The sequence below is a fragment of the Humulus lupulus genome, chromosome 9 (genome assembly GCF_963169125.1).
Source record: "Humulus lupulus chromosome 9, drHumLupu1.1, whole genome shotgun sequence".
In the NCBI taxonomy this organism is placed as follows: domain Eukaryota; kingdom Viridiplantae; phylum Streptophyta; class Magnoliopsida; order Rosales; family Cannabaceae; genus Humulus; species Humulus lupulus.
In genome coordinates this window covers 135,875,297-135,894,130 of record NC_084801.1, presented here as the reverse complement: position 1 = coordinate 135,894,130, position 18,834 = coordinate 135,875,297, and positions in this window count along the sequence as shown.

Here is an 18,834-nt window from a genome sequence, read left to right as displayed (position 1 = left end):
TCAATCCAAACTAATCCAAGTAGTAGGGACACTCCCGAGGCCCATAGCTAAGTTCCCGGGGTCAAAACGAGCAAACGGGGTGAAAACAGGGCAAGGGCTGCGGCCCTAGCACCTTGGGCCGCGGCCCCCAGGGTTCTCTGAGGCAAGGGTCGCGGCGCCCAGCAAGGCCAATTTCCTGACACCTACTTCATCGAACTAGGGCCGCGGCCCCCAACCCTGGGCCATTCCCAAACGTGTTTTAAGCACTCCAAATCCTCCAAAAACATACCCAAACATTCCCCAATCATCAAATCAAAGTTCCCAAGCTTCCCAATACTCCAAAACCCTCAAAACCCAAAGCTCAAACCGACCAAAAACTCAACGATTAACAAAGTCCAATTCTAAGCTTAGAAACTTTAAAAACTTAAAACTTAAAACTTAGATTACCTTTGATTGGGTTGTTTTCTGTCAAATCCTTCGGTTAAGAAGCTCCTAATCTTTCCTAGGATCGCTATGCCTCGACCCTCGCTTGATTTTGACTCCTAGAACTCAAGATTTCCTCAAAAATGCTCAAACGGTAAAACAGACCGTCAGAGAGAAACGAAAGGTTTTCTAACGTACGTTCTTATCTGACAAGCTACTTCAAGCTTAAGTAACCTCAAATAAAACCTAGTGCTTGGGGTCCCGAAAACACCCCCGGGGACACTATAGTCAAAACTTCCAGAATTTCACCCTGATCTCAAATATTCCCAATCTATCACCAAATAAACATTTCTATTACCCCAAAGTTGACCCCGTTATGATAAAACCGCTAATCCATTATATATGACCGTCTCATGCCGAATAGCTCGAATGTATCTCCATAATAATGAAATCTCATTCACAAATTACAGTATGCACCCAATTTACAAATATGCCCTCAACAGGCCAAATTACCAAAATGCCCTTATAAGTATAAATACACCCATATGCATGCATTCACCATCATATACTAATATAATTCACGTAAACATGCATATAATCATTAAATATCATAATAAATCAATTATGGCCCTCCTGGCCTCCCAATCAAGGTCCTAAACCTTATTAGGAAATTTGGGGCATTACATTGAACTCCCTTGGAATCCCCCAGGTTCGGTTCCAAGTCCTCGAGTATTAGTTCAATGATTTTCTTCTTGGACGGGCCCTTGGCGGCTTTCTTTGCCAAGGCCTTGGCTGCAGCAGCCCTAGCCTCGATCATTTCCTTCATTTTGGCCACATGATTAGACATGTTCGGGTCACCTGAGATAGAAATAAAAAATGGATCAGTAACGTAAAGAAATGGGGGTGATAGACAAATGTAAAGGAAACATGCAAGTCTAAGTCCTCCGAGACAGACCCTTATCCATGGACTGGGGCTGACTTAACTCTCCTAGTGCAAAAACATGAATTTGATACCCCATGTCATCATGTTCCAAAAAGCTACCGTACAGAAGAAACAAGGAAGAATACATGAGGGCTAGCGTGTCTACGACAATGGGGTAAGGAAGCCCCACGTTGCTAACGATCCCGGTCAAATAATCCCGGTACCGTTGCCTATTCCTAACTATGCCCACAATATAAGGGGCGTAAGTTAAAACCAGAGGTGTTTTACCTTGCCCAGAGATGCTGGCTGTAACGCCCTACTACCTTAGAGCCGTTACTAAGTGAGTTTAAAACAAAAACTGTGCAACTAACTTACTCTACGAGGTTTTCAAAACCAAAAGTGTGACTAAACCAAAAGTTAAGGCTGTAATCTTAGAAAGTGCTTAGCTTCATTGAAAACTTTAAGTATTAAACATCTGGGATCCCAAAAATAAGGTTTACAAAATATTTACAACTCAAAATAAATTTACAATCGGTTAACTATCAAAAGAACAGTTTAATACAACCATTTTTTTTCAAAATGCCCCTAACCAAAGCAGTCGGGCAGGCCGAACATGTACGCGCCGCCCCCACGCTCTCCGTACTCATGGCTGGTTGACTTTTTCTTTGCATTTACCTGCAACACGGAGCACCCGTGAGCCGAAGCCCAGCAAGAAAACTCAAACAGTATATAGTATATGCATATTATATAGTTAACATATAATCCACAGATAAATAAGTCAACCATAAGACCAAGCAAACACGGCCATGCTGCCCCAGAAGCCTTACCAAAGCCAGGGGTCTCGGTCCTCACCGTAAGGATACCCCATGTATCCATTGGGTCCTACCCTGACTATAAGCACTCCATGTGCTAAGTGTTACTTCCGGCCCCACTGCCGTTCTCGGCCTTCGCCGCTCTCGGCCTTAGCCGTTCATTTCACTATAATTACACATATCGTACAACTCGAAATAATCCTTCAAACATATATAATTCAATTAAGGTTATACCCTAGCATGTAATACAATCTAGGGCCATGCCCTGCAATAACACTATGGGCCCATGCCCTATTCTCAGGTGCTACAGTTTTCTTACCTTTCAATTCGATAGCTTTGATCACTTGACTCCTCGAGCACGATCCCACTCAAGCCCTAGCACTCACCTAAACACAATTCATAGGTCAAAGTCATCACCAAACCTCAAGTCCAAAACCTAGCCTCGGGACCAATCCCGAGCCCCCCGGGAAGTCCTAGATCCACAAAACAAGGTGGTGGAATCGAACCCCGAACCCTAGGTCAAAATCCCTCAAAAATAACCCAAAAACCCCTTTTTGGGAACAGGGTAGCGCTACAGCGCTCAAAAGAGGGCGCTATAGCGCTACAAGCAGAACTGAACTTCCCCAGAAACAGCGCCTAGCGCTACAACGCCCAAAGACTAGCGTTGTAGCGCTAGTTGCAGACAGGCAACACCCAATTTCGTTTTCTGTGATTTCTTTCAACCAATTCAACCCCAAACTTGTCCAAATCTTTACCAAACCCAAAAACAAACTTATCAACACCTCACACTCATCCCAAGCATCCCAAGAACTCAAAACCCAAGCTCATGCAACCCAAATCTCAAAATCTACCATTATTAACCCTAAACCCAGAAATTCAGTCAAACACCAAAGTTAAAGACTTAGAATTCATACCGTGGATGGAAATTCGACCTTGAGTTAAATCCTAGACCTCCTTAGCTTGCTCCTTCTCAACCTTGGCCTGAATTCCCCTAAAATCCCCATCAATTCAGCTTAGATACAAAGCTCAAACCAGTCAAACCCTAAAACTGAAACTTCTAAAAACTTACCTCAATTTTTTATGTGTTCTTGCTAATCCCTTGCCAATCTTCAAGTCTAGCTTAGGATCCTTGATGCTCAGCCTATCCTAGCTCTCCTCTGAGCTTAGCTCCAAGAAAAATGAAGGGAAATAGTGGGAGAACCACAAACCGTTCCTTTGAAACAAAACCCCTCTGTTTTTCTCTCTTTTCTTTTTCTTCCTTTTTCTTTCTTTTCCACAGCCTTATAACTCTTTTCTACCAATCCCACTAAGTATAAAGCTTAAATAAACTTATCTCTAATAAGCCTAATGACCAAAATGCCCTCCCTATAATTCTACACCCTTTTATCCATGTAGGGCCATTTTAGTCATTTTACCCAATTCCCACTAATTCCTCGAGTGTCTCTAATAATTTCCCGCTTGCTACCCAATACTTGATTAATCACCAAATATATATATATATTCCTCATCATCAAAATTAACCTCAATATATATTCTCTAAATTCCCATTTAAACTCCCAAGGCTTAACCCAAGCAGGGTATAAATTCCTGCTTTGACTTTTCCACTAATCTGCTCATTCTAGGATCGTCTCGAGTCACAGATGACAGATATCAATACCGTTGTGCCCAAAATGGCCAAAATTACAATTATGCCCTTTTAAAACAATCAGGGCCTACATGCATACTAATACTCATAGTCATGCATCTCAAATAGTCAAATAGTCATATATCATGCTTTAAATTATAATCATGCATTTAACTCATTAAAGTCACACATATAAATCCCATTATGCCCTCCTGGCACACTAATCAAGGCCCTTAAGCCTTATTAGCGATTTTGGGTCGTTACACTGGCCCTAGGAGCTCCAGTGTTGGGATGCCTCCTCTTGAGAAGGGCATCCAAGTCTTCAGATTTGGCCCGCTTCACATAGCGCGCCTGCTCATTTTTTCAGTTTCTCCACATCCGACTTGATCGCGGCCTCCACCGCTTTGATATGAATGAGGGCCAACTCCTATCTCGGAGTAGGATCCCTCTCACATTGCAATCTCCAGAAGCTAGGGGAATCTATTGATTGGTGCCTGGAAATCAACCTGACCAATCGAAGGTTCTCTGTGGTCACGAACACTCCCACGTCCAACTCCTCGACACTAAGGGTGGCGTAAAACTTTTTACGGTCCAGGATTGACTTGGTGAGCCAGGTTTGAGCATACAGACATGTTCACAGGAACCTGAGTTTCCAATAAACAAAACGAAAGGATACACAAGGAATGAAGAAGGATAACTTACCCACACGTTGAAAGTCTAACACTAGGGTAGGGTTCTTCTCTAGAACTAGCCCGAATGTCATGAACCAGTAGTGTCTGACATCCGGGGGATGTTTTCAGGAGCTATATGGAGCCGAACTGACACCACGGGTCTTCAACTTATAAAATTCGTCTTGTGTCTTGTCTTCGGAGTTCAGCGTCAGCTCCAATCGATAATAGTACAGCACCTCCACGGGGGTGGGTCCCACAATCTCCTTCGAGGCGCAAAATATACGCCATCCCACAAGAAACTTGTATGCCTGGGGTAAAAGCTGGAAAGGCGCGATCCCCACAAACTTGATGATTCGCGCGAAGTAGTCGTGGAGCGGGAGAGTGGCCCCTGCACTAATATGGCCTACGCTCTAGGCCTCGAATATGCCCACTCTAGTGTGAGCCTTCTCTTCTTTCTGGGCCAGCTTGTTGTAGAAAATCCTTGGAATCGACTATACCCTGAGGGCTTTTTCCAGCGCGTTAAACATTCGGTAGTTCCAGAACTTGTTCGTTTCCCCGTCCATTTCCCATGTGTTGCTAGTAGGAATTTTATACCCCTCCAGAACGACGAGGCCCGCATTCACTATATCTTTCACTTAGAGGGTGACGCCACGATCCATGTTCGAAGACCTAGAGACGACAAGAAAAGCGAAAATCAAGCAGTTAGCACCGAAATCGAAGAAAACTGGTTAAGGAACGGGAATTCTCCTAAAAAATGCTTGGAGAGGTCTCCTCTAGACCTAGATCTGGGACCAATTAAGATCCCTGGAACATAAGTCAAAAACTAAAGGCCAAGGGTATTTGCTAATAAACTAATTCACCCAAACAGTTTAGGGACATCCGGGTTCAATGATTCAGAGCAATCAAGCCCACTGCGTCAATCAAGTTATCTACGGTAGAATATCAATTAGAAAGTTCCCTACTTTTCATCTCTATCACTATCACTACCTAGAGCCAGCCCACACGGTGGTTGTGGCCCTAACAACTATATGGTCGTGGAAACAACATGACAACAAAGATGACAAAAAGAAATAAAGAGACAACCAAAAAACTTGCTGTGGGGTAGTGGATCTGGAATTCATTGAGATGCAGGAGACAACGCCGGCAGAAGTTCAGCCTTGAACCTGAGGAGGCGATACAACAGTTTGTCGATGCTCCTAGACAGATCGACCAACAAAGTTGTCTTCTTGATGAGTGATAGAGGGCTTTGTTAGAAACAGGTGGGCATGAAGATGCACTAGTCAATGGAAAATTTTATCGGCAGCTTGGGACATTCGAGGTTTTAGCTCTCTACTCTCTAGTTTGAGAATTTGGGATCAGTAAAAATGTGGAAGGGAGCTTACTGAGGTATTTATAGGAAAAAAAGTTCATATTCAATCCAACGGTCCACAATGGGAATCCAAGGACAATCCTCATCCGACAGTCTCGGATGACGCAGAGGCATTAACTAGCCCAATCAAGTGTTAAATCGTAGATTCGTCAATCCACGATCCGCGCCTCCCTCATCCAATGGTCCACGTTGAAAATCCCGAAACAATCCCCATCTGACGGCTCCGGATAATGTAGAAGCATTAAACAGTCCACTCGAGTGCTCAAAGCACCTTTTTTGTATAGACGGGATGCTTCAGGAAACACGCTGACACCCATTAGTCACCTAGGCCATCAATAGATTTCCCTCAAATTTTTTGGGGCGCGAGTAGCACAGACGTACCATCAACTTGGAGACATTTATCTAGGATAGTGGGAGTTCGAAAGGACGAGGATTGACCAGTTGGCCCCCAAGTAAACAAACTTGGATGTAGGTGAATGAACCCGGGTCTTGGTAAATGAACTAGGATTTAGGTAAATGAACGAGGATACACATGATTGATCCGGGAGGAAAAAGGCAAGTCTTAATCACGTGAACACAGATGAAGAATTGGGGGTAAATGTTATCCATATTTTCCACATTTGACACATGGCATGGCCAAGCAGGTTCCGTGGGCTCTCAAGAGAGGCACGGGCCCAACCTGGGCTCAGTGAACAATGAACGAGGATACCATGTTGGCCCATACCATACCGTGTCCAATAGCTAGCAAATAGCACAAGTATAATAAAGGGGCCAAAATTGAGATGCAGGCCCGAATCACCTTCCACGTCGCACCCAATCTATATCCTCCGGGATGTAAATCATGGCAGCGGACAATCCACTCCAGGAGACGGATCCAATCGAGTGGGATATAGGTAAGGTCTCTGGATCCATTACCAATGCTCAAACTCACCATCAAGATGTTTGCCATGGTAAATGAACCCAGGGCTTGATAAACGAGCTTGCAAATTGGTAAAAGAACTCGGACCACTTATCCGGGTAGAACAAGCCCAACCTTTCCTACAACTAACGTGTCCCCGAGAAATCTGACAGTTGGTCTCCCTAGCTAACCTGCAGAATGGGGTACGCGTGGAATGTACACTGTTCCTAGGAAACGGTATTGCCACTACTCTGACAGATCTTGTCCCCAGGATCCCCTTGGTAGCCCATGTGGATCAATATGTGCCAACGTACAAATGGTAGTTGTAAGGCTCTATCATGCCTAAGCTAGCCCAATGGGCCTAGATTAACATCCTTTAATCACGTTACATTCTTATATTATGGCTCTGTTAGCGAGCATTGGTAATTATATCCTTATTGGGTCCGGATTAGTCCGGCCCAAGTCACATGACTGTCTATAAATAGGGTCATTCGTGCATTGTAGTGAGGATCCCATATTTTTCTCTTGTAAGAAAAACGCTGTTGAACTTGTAGAAAACCTCCATTGTCAAAACTCTCTAAAGCCTAATACTAGTGACTCATGGACTAAGGCTCATTAACGCCCCAACCACGTAAAAACTGTGATCTTATTTATTTCTTAGCCTTTCTTTCTAGCTCTTATTTTTCAATATATTTATAGTTTCCGAAAAACTCGATAAACAATTTATTAAATAAATTAATATATGGTCCTTAACTAATATATTGTCCAATAATGTAAATTAATTAAACTATCATTTATGTATTATACACATTATATGGTCATAATTAATAGATAACCATCATAAAATCCGATGCTTAGTGAATATAATTACACATATATACATAGAGTAAGAATTCAGTTGGAGTCCAGGCCCCTTAATTTATCCTTTTATTTTTTAATATATATTATAATTTAATCACTGTTTGTATAAATTTTTTATATTAATACATTTCTCTAAAAAAAATTAATTATGTTCTTGTAGTACTAGCTAGTACTAAAGAATATTAGAAATATATATATATATATATATTTATACATCGGACAATTTTTTTATAGGGGCTTCAGTTTAAGTCCTATCGGTAGGGCTTTCAGTATTTTTCGACTCGTGAATAGTTTTTGGCGCAATTTTTTTATGTCGTGTATATTGTAGCTATTTAGAGCATCCTGCAAATTTTCAGAAAATTCTGAATAGTTTACAGTACCGAAAACTAGGTTCAAACATGTTGCCTTCTACGCGCATAAAAAAAAATTAGTCACACATGCAGCAACATATTTGAACTTAGTTTTCGGTACTGTAAATTATTCAAAATTTTCTGAAAATTTGCAGGATGCTCTAAATAGCTACAATATATACGTTCATAAAAAAAAATATCGTCGAAAACTATTCACGGGTCGAGAACACTGAGAGCCCCACCGATAGAGCTTAAAGTAAAGCTCCTTATAAGAGAATTCTCCTATATATATCTACCTTGGTATATTATATATTACTATATTTACATGTTCAACTAGCCCAAAAAAAAACCTTAGCTCTACTCAATACCTTAATATAATATATATTATTGTATTAATTTTGGAAATGGTTCTATAATTATTTGAGAATTCATGGAGATATAGTTGTATTCATATGATAAGCATGCATATATTATTATTATTATTATTATTATTATTATTATTATTATTATTATTGTGCTAAAAGAGCAGCCTTTTTTATTTATGGGACTATGTTTCCCAATCATATGTAACGCTGCACATGTCATGTGTCCTAAACCAGTACTCTTTGTTTATCATCACAAACTTGATCCTAATATATTTATTGGATAATTCTAAATGTTCTTAGTGGTTATTTTCTATTTTTGGTATTTTGAAAAATTATAACTCAATTATTTTTTCATGATAGTACATATTATAATTATAGCAGACATCCTACCAATTTTCAGGAAATTATGAATAATTTACGGTGCTAAAATTAGAGTTCAAACAGTTTGTTTTCCACGTGTATAAAAAAACTCAGTCACACATGCAATTGACTGATTGAACTCTAATTTGGGCACTGTAAATTATTTGGAATATCTCAAAACTTGGTGGGATATCTACTATAATTATAATATACACGCTCATAAAAAAAATTAGGTTATAATATTTCCAAATACTAAAAATAGAAATTACCCCTACGGTAGGGACATTTTCTATGCCCCTACCAAAAAAATTTCCTATATTAATATATATGCGTTTGTACAAGTCAGCAAATCCTCATCTGAGTACATTGTTGTTGACCACGATTTTGGCCAAGGACGAGTAGACATCAAAATGACAGTAAGCCTTGAATAGAAAATAGCGACATAAATAATTTTATAGTGGTTCAGTCCATATTTGTTGGTAATAACCTAATCCACTTGGAGTTGTGATATATAAAGCCTACACTTAAGATCAGATAGACCTAAGCCAACTGAGTTTATGAAATGTAAGTTGAAAAATACAAAGTTTCTCTCTCTAAGCTATCTCAGAAAATGCCCTAAGAATGCCCCAAGTCACAATCCCAAAGTCTCCAAAAGATCAGATCTTGAAAATGATGCCATGCGCTCTTTATTTATAGGGTCATGGATATTGTACATGAAAAATATCCATTTTGACGGGGTCCTTGGTCGTTTCAAACAACTTTAATTAATAAAGTAATAAACAAATTCAAATTACAACAATATAGCTATTACTTTGGGATATTCGAGAGATTCGTGCGATAGTTGCGAGCGATTCGGGTTGAGGTTGTTACTGAGGTTCTGTAAAGAAGTCACTGGGCAGTTAACTCTCAAGATTCTAACACATCCGGTCGGCTACACTCTCAATTTGACATGACTGGTTGGATGAAACCCATCTGTGAGAAGAATGGTTGGCTGAAGCCAATCTATGAGATGACTAGTCGGCTGAACTACGTGTTCGGTCAGGTGAGTCCCTCTCCGAGATGACCGGTCGGCCAATTCGTGCGTCTGGCCGGGTGAGACTTCTCCCTAACCAGACAAAAACATTCTCCGATGTAGCTGGTTGGACAAAACCCCTCCTGAAGTAACTGGTCGGCCAAAACACATTGCTGATGTGACTGGTCAGGTGAAACACCTTTCTGATGTGTCTGGTAGGGTAAAACTCTCTCCTGACCAGACAAAATTCTAATCTGGTTGGGTAAATCATTTCCTGACCAGTTAAACCCTTTCCTGGTCGGACAAACACCCCTTCTGATGTGTTTGGTAGGGTAAGACTCCCTCCTTACTAGTTAAATTATTATCCGGTCGGGTAAATTATTTCCTGACTAGGTAAATTCTTACTTGGTCGGGAAGACATCTCCCTGACTAGATAAAACAGGCTTCTGAACAGTGATATCACAAATCCATAGGTCATTTTTTAACCTTTGCACCTCCCTTGGTCAACATATTTATTGACCAGTAATGTGCCGCTTGATGATCATGGATTGCCACCTGTCACTTCTGATTGCCACGTCATCGAATTGAAATTTTGGGGATTAAATTTGCCCCCCAAGTTTATTATATGATTTACTCGTATGATAAACTTTTTCTCTAGCAAAATATTTTTGAGGTCATCCAAAAACTTCACTCGATTAGTAACTTTCACAAATAATAAAAGTCTGACCAATTAAATCTCTAGAAATTGAATAGCCAATCAGAAATTAAGAGAATATCCTAGTTGTTTCCTCTACGTTTTTGAGTGAATTTGTGCTTGCCGAGTGATGATATATTTTTTTTAAACAAAATTACTATTTGGACTAGCTGGCTCTGATCGGATTCCTTGGCTGCTCGGAGCACATGCGAGCTGCTCGGAATTATGCTTGTGGCAGATCGAGTTCACCTTGGCTGGTCGGAACCCATGCCTAACCGGTCGGGTAGGCCCTAACTCCTTGGACACTTGATAGCTGACCGGACCACGCATCACTCGGGTGCTGTGACTCCTCAGACACTTCCTCCTAGGCATCACTTAGTTGATCGGACGCCCCTGGCCCCTCGGAAACCTGTTAGCCGATCGGGTCTTCTTTGAGTGTCTTGATTCCTCGAACTCCTACTCCTCGGAACATGCTTGTGCACTTGGTCACACACCACTCGAGTGACTTGACGTATGCGCTCCAGCCGATCAGATCACACACCACCTGAGTGCCATGATTCATCGGGAACTTTCAGTTGCTTCGGGGACTCCTTTCTCCTCGGAACCCTCTCTAAGCCGCTCGGGCATTCATTGCCCCTTGCAACTTTTTTAGCTCCTCAACAATGTTTTGGCCTGAAATTCTTCCGAACTGCTCGGATACTTTTATCCGCTCGAAACACATGCCAACTGCTCGAAACCCTCACATCTGCTAAGCCACAAACCTAGCCGCTCGGTATGTGCTCATTCTTGGGAACCCAAGCACCACCCAAGCACAAGAATACATAACCCTGATCGGCTTGGCCTTGAATTGTGTTGCATTCGTTTTCTGTTTGGCTTACTCATCTCCCCGTATTTTTTGTAGATGGATCGTTTCGACTACAGGGGAGGTGACAACCAAATAAACTCTGATTCCTCATCTCCCGCTTCAAGTGATACTCTTTCGAGTAGCGATTCCTATTCTAAATCTCCAAGCAAACAAACTCCGAAAGTCCATCTTCATCTCAAGAAAATCCTTCTGTGGTTAGATTTATACTTCCTTCATGAAGATCAATTCCTTAAGCAGCAACGTCAGCATCAACCGATGAGGGTGAAAATGTCCAGTCGACTCCCTCAGGAACAAGATCCCCAAGTAGCTCGTTGAGCAATGTAAAAGGTGGTGGAACGAGTTCCCTTTGTGGATAAAATATATTAGAAGAAGTTGAGATTGAAGCCTCTTCAAAGACTCCTCGCCATGCTCGAAAAACTAGTAAACCCAAGAGAAAGGTTACCCAGACTTTTGCCACCAAAATCCAACAAACTGCTACACTTAAACCGAGGAAAGAAGAAGATCGCGTGCCTTAATGGTTTGTAGCCAAGGCTTCTAAGCTAAAATCCAAAATGTTTGATAAACATATTCAGACCTTGGGACTTGAAGATGTGAATGTGGTATGCCCGCACCCACACCAGAGAGCCAATAATCCTGGCGGTGCCTATTGTGCCTGGTCTAGGTATCACATTTATGCAGGAGCTACTATCCCTTTGCATCCTTTCTTTAGGTCAATAGCGGATTACTTTAATGTTTCTCCCTTCCAGATTGCTCCAAACGGGATTCAAGCCCTGTCTACCTTATACATTCTCTACCACTTCCAGGGTTGGAACTGTTAGAAAAAGCTTATACATGATCTTTATTTATTTTCATGTATATCTAATATTAAACAAATTAATACGAGATAACCTAAAACATGTTTCTAAAATTGAATTCAAGAGAAACAAAGAATAGAATACTTACAGTATACGCAGCGGAATTAAAGAGTCATTCCTTCAGTTTCTCTAACTCTTGTATCCTCTCTGTCGCAGAGTATTATCAAGAAACTGAACCGATCTTCTATTTTCTTCACGATCTTCCAATGTATCCTTAGAACCACCTAGAATAGTGTGGGAAATTCTCAACACATGAGATAGATATAGAGAGAAGAAGAGAAAATAACAAAGAGGCTTAGAAAATGACTTGTGTTTAGAGAGAATATAAAACTATCAGAAAATCTGACTTGTGACTTATCTGTCGTTTTTTAAGCACTCCTTTTATAGACTCAATTAGGCCATTTAATTTAATTAAAAAATCAATAAAATAACAGCCATTTTGAAGCCCTAGGTCGAAATTATCATGGGCTATAGGCCCGTGAAATTTCCCATTTGATTATAAGCCCATTGGACTTAAAATCAAGGCCTGTATTATTTTCTATTGATTTAATTAATTAAATAATTATTTAAATCCTTTATCAAATTAATTATTTATAATTTGAACCTTGATTTAAACTTATTTATTAATTTAGATATCAATTTATCTTAATTAATAAATCTGCCATAATTTCTCTTTTCTTCTCAAAATTACACAACTCTATGAAACTATCCAAAATTGACCTGATCAACTTTGATAATTCTAATTGATGATTAAATCAATTAATTGAGACTATCTAGATGATTTTATCCAAGGTACAATGGGGACCATGGGCATATGAAATCAAGCTCCAATAAGTTATCATAAATCTAACAAATAAATTTACTAACTTATTAATTCCTCGTGACTCCACTATAGACTCGGAATTGCACTCTTGAATTCATAGAACGCTCTATAACAAATATAGATACGCTATTAATTATCCATTGTTACAACCATAATTGTCACTCAATCCTCTATAGACGGTCTACAATGAGATTGGACTAAAATACCGTTTTACCCCTCATTGTATTTTATCCTTAAAACACTTAGTTCCTTGTAAATGATATTTCATTAAACTAATTTAATTCCTGAAATGAGATCTCTATCATTTAACACCTTGAACCAAACTAAAAGGAAACCATCGTTTCACTTCTTCATCAGAAGCTATAGATGTTCATATCTATGATTAACACTCCCACTCAATTATACTACCGAGTTCCCAAGATGTAAGTATGGGCTAGTCCGTAGGGTAAGCTGGTAACGAACAAGTCAAAGAACTCAAATAATACAATCAGTTAGAATACTAACCACTCAGAATTGAGAATGAATTGACCTATGGTCAACTATATGATATGACTAGAATAGATAATAACGGTATGTTTACTTATCTTATCAACTGTCAATATCGGTCCTGTCCGATGTAACAAATACATCCGATCTTATCTACTTTGCTAATGTTCTGGAAAGAACATAACACTGTAATGTGTAAGTAGATCATATCGTAGATTGGCAAGTCAGTGTAAATCCGGTGCACTAACTAATCTTAGGACTAACTTAATTTTGAACATATAATCATATTTATATTCCACTGTGATTACGTCACTATAAATAAGATTAGCTATATGCTCGGGATTTAATAGAAGTTTATATTAAACAAATAATCATGAAAATAAAACATGTGAGCAAAGTGATTGACCAAGTCAAAAAATGATTTCTATTCTTTTATTGATAATAAAATGAATTACAAAGAATTTGGGTTTTAATTAGGGCATAAAACCCCAAAAGGAACCCACCCACCCCTCATGAGGTACATTATTTGTTTGATCTTAGGACTAACCCCAGCAACAAGAATACAGGTTTTCTCCACCTCTTTCATAGGCAAAAAGGGGTTAAGTATCTTCATGGCATTGCCCATAAATCGAATCCTGGAAAGTATTATACGGAATACTTTCTTACTCCAGACATCAAAGCCAACAACCTGGTTTTATGCATGCAGGCCCTTTTGATCAACCTCTCCCAACTAGGGAAATGCGTTCTCAGGCAGAGGATCTCGCTAACATGCCCATTGAGGAGAAGGATCTTAAGTAGTTGGTCACCTTGGAGAATCTTCAATTGGTGGGATTGTTATAGAACAACCAAGGCATTGTTGTGGGCAGCACTATTGATGAAGCAGATTCAACTAATCAGTCTAACGCAAATACCGAAGTAGTGTCTGACCTATTCTCCCCTGAACCGTCCCCTGAGCCATGCCGACCAGGTGGTCTTATCCTTAGAGAACCTTTTCTTGAAAATTCTCACCGACCCGACTTCCCTACAAGGCTTGGCAAAGGCAAAAGCATTGATCTCCTTAGAGAAGACAACTCATCGTCGGAAGACGAGGATGAGATTTTCGATGAAATTCTGAATTCAGGTTTTACTAACAGTAACCATAATTACATTTTGAGAATGATTGTAATGAAAGTCTGTAGAGTCATGTGGTCACAATAATACTTTTCATTCACTTATATTTATTTCTCATTTCACTGACCAGACTTTTGCTTTACTTTTTTGCAGATCCAGACATGTTTAAGCAATTCAACACTACCTTTGCCCAAAGAGGAAAACTGATGAAGGGAGCAGCCTGAATCCTCCAAGCAAGGTCGTGAGAACTACACCGCCTAACGAGGGAAAATCATCCGATCAGTTAGTCACTATCCCACGATTGACTCCTCCATCTATTCCTTCTTCTGCCAGCCTACAAACTACTCGATTAGTCTGCTTAGGCAAGCCCCTTCGCATTGCTAGTGAGTACGACAAAGATTACCTAGACCATACTCTCCACCATTCAATGACAATTCAGACCTTCGAGACTCTACCTCATAAAAGCATTGAAGTTGTCCTTCACAAAGGCCTTGCTCAAATTATGAGTGTAAGCATCTTATCAGAAACACTCATTTTCTTATTGATTGTTCTTATTCTGAATACTTTTTCGGTTATTTACTCTAGGGACTCATCACTGTTAGTCATGCTCAACGCTGAGTAGTCGATTATAAGGAGTTGGTCGGGTCTTGAATGATCAATTGGTGGAAGTCAGGAAAATATTGAAAGTCTGACTAAGTCTGAGAAAGATCTCTAAGAAAAGACTGAGTAGGCTGAGAAAACAATTGTTGATCGAGATAGATCGTTGAAGGAGTTGATTAATGTATTCAGCAAGCAAGTCTAGGCCAATAAGACATTGATCGACCAGCTAAAGAAGAAGGCTCAAGAGAATGAAGAGCTAAAACAGGAAAAGGAAATTGATCTGGCTCGTTATGAAGAAATCTGCTTCAACTGTTTCTATCAGAATTGGAAGTTAAATAAGCTTCTCAACCTCAAATTTCTCTATGAAGAAGCAAAGGCCGAAGAACTCGCCAAATGCAAAGCCAAGGTCACTGAGGAGGCAGCTCTTCTAGTTGGCACTGTGCTTGCCTCTCCTGCTCTATCATTTCGACAAGAAGAGGTCCTGGATGTTGACGATGGTGTTGACCAGACAAAGACTAGTGTACCCAACAAGTAGACACTCTTAGCCGACCAGAGAACATCCTATCCAACCACAAAGTTTTCTACTCGACCACTGATGCATGCTCAGACGACCAGGGAAGTTATATCTATTCTTCCAACCAGGGAAACTTTGCACCTGGCTAGCAAAACGTTGTACCCGACCAGTAGTTTACTCTTTTTTTCTTATACTTTTGTGAAGACAATTCCTACTTAGTAGCCTTGATATTTTTCTCGTACGACCGAGCTATTGGCATCTATACTTTACTTTTCTTTGCTAACTTGAAATATTCTAAGTCTTTTTAGACTTAAAACATTATAAGTTTTTTGTGAATAGTAAAGTCACTCTGATATATGTCTTATATTTTCGCATGGGTACTTAGTTTTCTAACTTAGAAATTCTAGACATTTCATAAGTCCCTACTAAGTATACTTTCTCACACTCTTATTGCTCTAATATTTTATGAGCATAATGTTTATTTTCACACGAATATCTGCTTCTAACTTGAAATTTTGAAAAATTCCAAGTTACTTAAGCTTTGTCAAACAAGTTAGCTTATTGACCTTTTTTGACTTCGAAAATTTACAAGTCAGCCTAAAAATAAATATTTTAACTCGTGCTCTCATTGCCTGTGTTGAATTATATACCAGTATACCCTATGTGCCCCCAAGTGATCTAGGGTTGAAAGATCCTTGGTCACTTGCTACTTGACTGAATCTGTTCGAGCAGTTAATTACTCGTGAAACACATAGAATATATGGAAAATATTCGAGTAGTTGAACACTGCTTGAACGTACCGAGCTGTTGAACACCATCCAATTTTATCGATCATTTGAACACTTTTTGAATAATTAACACACATGCATATTTGTAGCAAGAATCGACCACGCTGCGCGTAGTCTCTTTTATTACTCATAAATTAAAAAAGGACAAACGTGTCTAATTAAGAGTCTAAAAGAGCACAAAAAATTCAAAAATAAATGATTGGTCAGCAAATAACCAGCTCATAAACCAAACTTAAATAACAAGTTAAACAGCTTGAAATTAAGCTACCACTCTGAAAGCGGTATTTAGTGATAATATATCCTCAGACGCTCGCCATTCCAGCGGTTCCTGATCAGGCTCCATTCAGCCAATAAAGTTTGTAAGTGTTGGGAGACAAAACTTTCTTGATCTGATAAAGTCTTTTCCAATTTGATCCTAGCACTCCAGCTGTTGGGTCTTTGATGAGCACCTTTCTCAGGACCAAATCACCAACCAGGAGATTTTGATCTTTCACCTTGGAATTGTAGCAAGATAAATTATATACCAGTATACGTATGTGCTCCCAAGTGACCGATGGTTAATTACTCATGGAGCACATATAGTATATGGAGAATTTCTGAGCAGTTGAACACTGCCCAATTACTGTCAATTTGTCTGACCAGGTGAATACCGGCCAGTTGAACACTGCCCGGTTTTTACTGACCAGTTGACAACTTTTCAAATTCACTGGCCAGTTGAACACTACCCAGTTTACCGACTAGTTGAACACTACTTGATTTGACTGACCAATTGATTTTTACAATAATATATCGACCAGTTGAAAACTACCCAGTTTACAATTGGGCTTGAATGACTGGTGCAACTGATGATGTTTCAGCGTTTTGACCTCTTGGTCGGGCATTTCTGTTTGGTGCACTGTCGCCAATTATTTCTACTTGATCGCCAGAGCGAGTAAGATCTTGCCCTTTGACCTGGGCAGTTTTCCTCTTGTTGCTGATGACGTCTCTCAAATCCTTCCGGGTAGCATGTCCTCCTAGTAGGTCGAACACTGTACTTGTCAATTTTTCGGAGGGCTTACTACGCGGGACCTGATCTCTCCCACTACGGTGTTGGCCAGGATGTAGTGGCGGCTTCTCGACACGGCCGGGGCGGTCCTTTCCTCCTTCTTGTTGGTCATTTCCCTCCTTTTCTTTTGACCAATTAGTTTGATGACTATCAGCCTCATCCTAACCATATTCATCTTTATACTGTGGAGTTTTCTTTTCTCGAGGAACTCTGGTCTGGTTATGCTAGGGCGGAGTCTTCTTATTACCCGACAAGTGACTTCCTGATCGAGAAGTTTCTGACCAGTGGCTTCTAGAAGGGGTTCTAGAGTTCTCCCTTTGCATCGGCGCAGTCTCAGAGCGGACCCCATCATTTGGCCGACTAGTGCGATTGCTTCTACTTTTGTTTGGCCCCCGAGAATCGGCCCTGCCAGCAGGAGACCTCTGACCAGCATTATTGTTTCTTGTTCCCTAGGCGGCTGCTCGTGTCGCAGCTTGGGCATTGGCTTGGGCCATTTGAGTAGCAGCTTCTAGAGCAAGTGCTGCCTAGCGATGTCGCTGATCGGCCTCCTCCTGTCGTCGCCTGATCTCTTCGCTTCTGGCATCCATTTCCCATCTTTGTTGCTCGAATGCAGCCTTCTGCTTGCCCATTTCCTTAGCGAAAGACTCCTCCTGAGCGTTTAATTGCATAATGTCTTCCTGGAAAGCCTCCATGGCTTCTTGGAGTTATTCGACCTTTGGAGTTGTCTCCTCGAGAAAGACCATGGGCTTATGTGCAGGACCTTATGGTCTAATAGTTTCTTTTGCAGTTGATGTACTCGGCTTCCTGGGCGCCATATTGGTAGGATAATAGTGTGTTTCTTCTATTCAGACTCTCAATGAAAGCACCAAAAATGTTGACCACGATTTTGGCCAACGACGAGTAGACGTCAAAATGACAGTGAGCCTTGAATAGAAAATAACGACACAAATAATTTTATAGTGGTTCAACCCCAATTTTTTGGTAATAGCCTAATCCACTTGGAGTTGTGATATATGAAGCCTGCACTTAAGATCAGATAGACCTGAGCCAACTGAGTTTCTGAAGTGTAAGTAGAAAACTACAAAGTTTCTCTCTCTAGAGAATACAAGCTTTCTCTCTCTAAGCTCTCTCAGAAAATGCCATAAGAATGCCCCAAGTCACAATCCCAAAGTCTCACAATTAGAGAGTCTAAAAGTCTCCAAAAGATCGGATCCTTAAAATGATGCTATAAGCTCTTTATTTATATGCTCATGGATCGTACATGAAAAATCTCTCGTTTTGACGGGGTCCTTGGTTGTTTCAACCAACTTTAATTAATAAAGTAATAAAAAAATTCAAATTACAACAATATAGCTATTACTTCGAGATATTTGAGAGATTCGCGTGGTAGTTGCGAGCGATTCAGGTTG